This window comes from Gnatocerus cornutus, unplaced genomic scaffold (genome assembly GCF_029298725.1).
Source record: "Gnatocerus cornutus isolate USDA-ARS CGAHR unplaced genomic scaffold, icGnaCorn1.1 ctg00000060.1, whole genome shotgun sequence".
Classification (NCBI taxonomy): Eukaryota; Metazoa; Arthropoda; class Insecta; order Coleoptera; family Tenebrionidae; genus Gnatocerus; species Gnatocerus cornutus.
In genome coordinates, this window is record NW_028275405.1 from 947836 (window position 1) to 951139 (window position 3304).

Here is a 3304-nt window from a genome sequence, read left to right on the forward strand (position 1 = left end):
CAAGCCAGAAATCAACGAAAATCGGCGAGAAATCGTCGTTTTGCATCGAAATATGCGGTTTTCTGTAAGAATTTTGATGATTTCGTGCAGAATTCTGCTGTTTTCTTGCTATTCAGCCGTAGAATCTTGGTAAAAAGTGATGATTTTGTAGATTTCGTGCTCTTCTTTGCGAATTCAAGCCAGAAAACAACGAAAATCGGCGAGAAATCGTTGTTTTGCATCGAAATATGCGGTTTTCTGTAAGAATTTTGATGATTTCGTGCAGAATTCTGCTGTTTTCTTGCAATTCAGCTGTTGAATCTTGGTAAAAAGTCATGATTTTGTAGATTTCGTGCTCTTCTTTGCGAATTCAAGCCAGAAAACAACGAAAATCGGCGAGAAATAATCGTTTTGCATCGAAATATGCGGTTTTCTGTAAGAATTTTGATGATTTTGTGCAGAATTCTGCTGTTTTCTTGCAATTCAGCCGTTGAATCTTGGTAAAAAGTCATGATTTTGTAGATTTCGTGCTCTTCTTTGCGAATTCAAGCCAGAAAACCACGAAAATCGGCGAGAAATCGTCGTTTTGCATCGAAATATGCGGTTTTCTCTAAGAATTTTGATGATTTTGTGCAGAATTCTGCTGTTTTCTTGCAATTCAGCCGTTGAATCTTGGTAAAAAGTGATGATTTTGTAGATTTCGTGCTCTTCTTTGCGAATTCAAGCCAGAAAAAGAAAACAACGAAAATCGGCGAGAAATCGTTGTTTTGCATCAAAATATGCAGTTTTCTCTAGGAATTTTGATGATTTCGTGCAGAATTCTACTGTTTTCTTGCAATTCAGCCGTTGAATCTTGGTAAAAAGTCATGATTTAGTAGATTTCGTGCTCTTCTTTGCAAATTCATGCCAGAAAACAACGAAAATCGGCGAGAAATCGTCGTTTTGCATCGAAATATGCGGTTTTCTGTAAGAATTTTGATGATTTCGTGCAGAATTCTGCTGTTTTCTTGCAATTCAGCCGTTGAATCTTGGTAAAAAGTCATGATTTTGTTGATTTCGTGCTCTTCTTTGCGAATTCAAGCCAGAAAACAACGAAAATCGGCGAGAAATCGTTGTTTTGCATCGAAATATGCGGATTTCTGTAAGAATTTTGATGATTTCGTGCAGAATTCTGCTGTTTTCTTGCAATTCAGCCGTTGAATCTTGGTAAAAAGTCATGATTTTGTAGATTTCGTGCTCTTCTTTGCGAATTCAAGCCAGAAAACAACGAAAATCGGCGAGAAATCGTCGATTTGCATCGAAAAATGCGGTTTTCTGTAAGAATTTTGATGATTTCGTGCAGAATTCGGCGGTTTTCTTGCAATTCAGCCGTTGAATCTTAGTAAAAAGTCATGATTTTGTAGATTTCGTGCTCTTCTTTGCGAATTCAAGCCAGAAAACAACGAAAATCGGCGAGAAATCGTCGTTTTGCATCGAAATATGCGGTTTTCTGTAAGAATTTTGATGATTTCGTGCAGAATTCTGCTGTTTTCTTGCAATTCAGCCGTTGAATCTTGGTAAAAAGTCATGATTTTGTAGATTTCGTGCTCTTCTTTGCGAATTCAAGCCAGAAAACAACGAAAATCGGCGAGAAATAATCGTTTTGCATCGAAATATGCGGTTTTCTGTAAGAATTTTGATGATTTTGTGCAGAATTCTGCTGTTTTCTTGCAATCCAGCTGTTGAATCTTGGTAAAAAGTCATGATTTTGTAGATTTCGTGCTCTTCTTTGCGAATTCAAGCCAGAAAACCACGAAAATCGGCGAGAAATCGTCGTTTTGCATCGAAATATGCGGTTTTCTGTAAGAATTTTGATGATTTTGTGCAGAATTCTGCTGTTTTCTTGCAATTCAGCCGTTGAATCTTGGTAAAAAGTCATGATTTTGTAGATTCCGTGCTCTTCTTTGCGAATTCAAGATAGAAAACAACGAAAATCAGCGAGAAATCGTCGTTTTGCATCGAAATATGCGGTTTTCTCTAAGAATTTTGATGATTTCGTGCAGAATTCTGCTGTTTTCTTGCATTCAGCCGTTGAATCTTGGTAAAAAGTGACGATTTTGTAGATTTCGTGCTCTTCTTTGCGAATTCAAGCCAGAAAACAACGAAAATCGGCGAGAAATCGTCGTTCTGCATCGAAATATGCGGTTTTCTCTAAGAATTTTGATGATTTTGTGCAGAATTCTGCTGTTTTCTTGCAATTCAGCCGTTGAATCTTGGTAAAAAATGATGATTTTGTAGATTTCGTGCTCTTCTTTGCGAATTCAAGCCAGAAAACAACGAAAATCGTCGAGAAATCGTCGTTTTGCATCGAAATATGCGGTTTTCTCTAAGAATTTTGACGATTTCGTGCAGAATTCTGCTGTTTACTTGCAATTCAGCCGTTGAATTTTGGTAAAAAGTCATGATTTCGTAGATTTCGTGCTCTTCTTTGTGAATTCAAGATAGAAAACAACGAAAATTAGCGAGAAATCGTCGTTTTGCATCGAAATATGCGGTTTTCTCTAAGAATTTTGATGATTTCGTGCAGAATTCTGCTGTTTTCTTGCAATTCAGCCGTTGAATCTTGGTAAAAAGTCATGATTTTGTAGATTTCGTGCTCTTCTTTGCAAATTCATGCCAGAAAACAACGAAAATCGGCGAGAAATCGTCGTTTTGCATCGAAATATGCGGTTTTCTCTAAGAATTTTGACGATTTCGTGCAGAATTCTGCTGTTTACTTGCAATTCAGCCGTTGAATCTTGGTAAAAAGTCATGATTTCGTAGATTTCGTGCTCTTCTTGGCGAATTCAAGATAGAAAACAACGAAAATCGGGGAGAAATCGTTGTTTTGCATCGAAATATGCGGTTTTCTGTAAGAATTTTGATGATTTCGTGCAGAATTCTGCTGTTTTCTTGCAATTCAGCCGTTGAATCTTGGTAAAAAGTCATGATTTTGTAGATTTCGTGCTCTTCTTTGCGAATTCAAGATAGAAAACAACGAAAATCAGCGAGAAATCGTCGTTTTGCATCGAAATATGCGGTTTTCTCTAAGAATTTTGATGATTTCGTGCAGAATTCTGCTGTTTTCTTGCAATTCAGCCGTTGAATCTTGGTAAAAAGTCATGATTTTGTAGATTTCGTGCTCTTCTTTGCAAATTCATGCCAGAAAACAACGAAAATCGGCGAGAAATCGTCGTTTTGCATCGAAATATGCGGTTTTCTGTAAGAATTTTGATGATTTCGTGCAGAATTCTGCTGTTTTCTAGCAATTCAGCCGTTGAATCTTGGTAAAAAGTCATGATTTTGT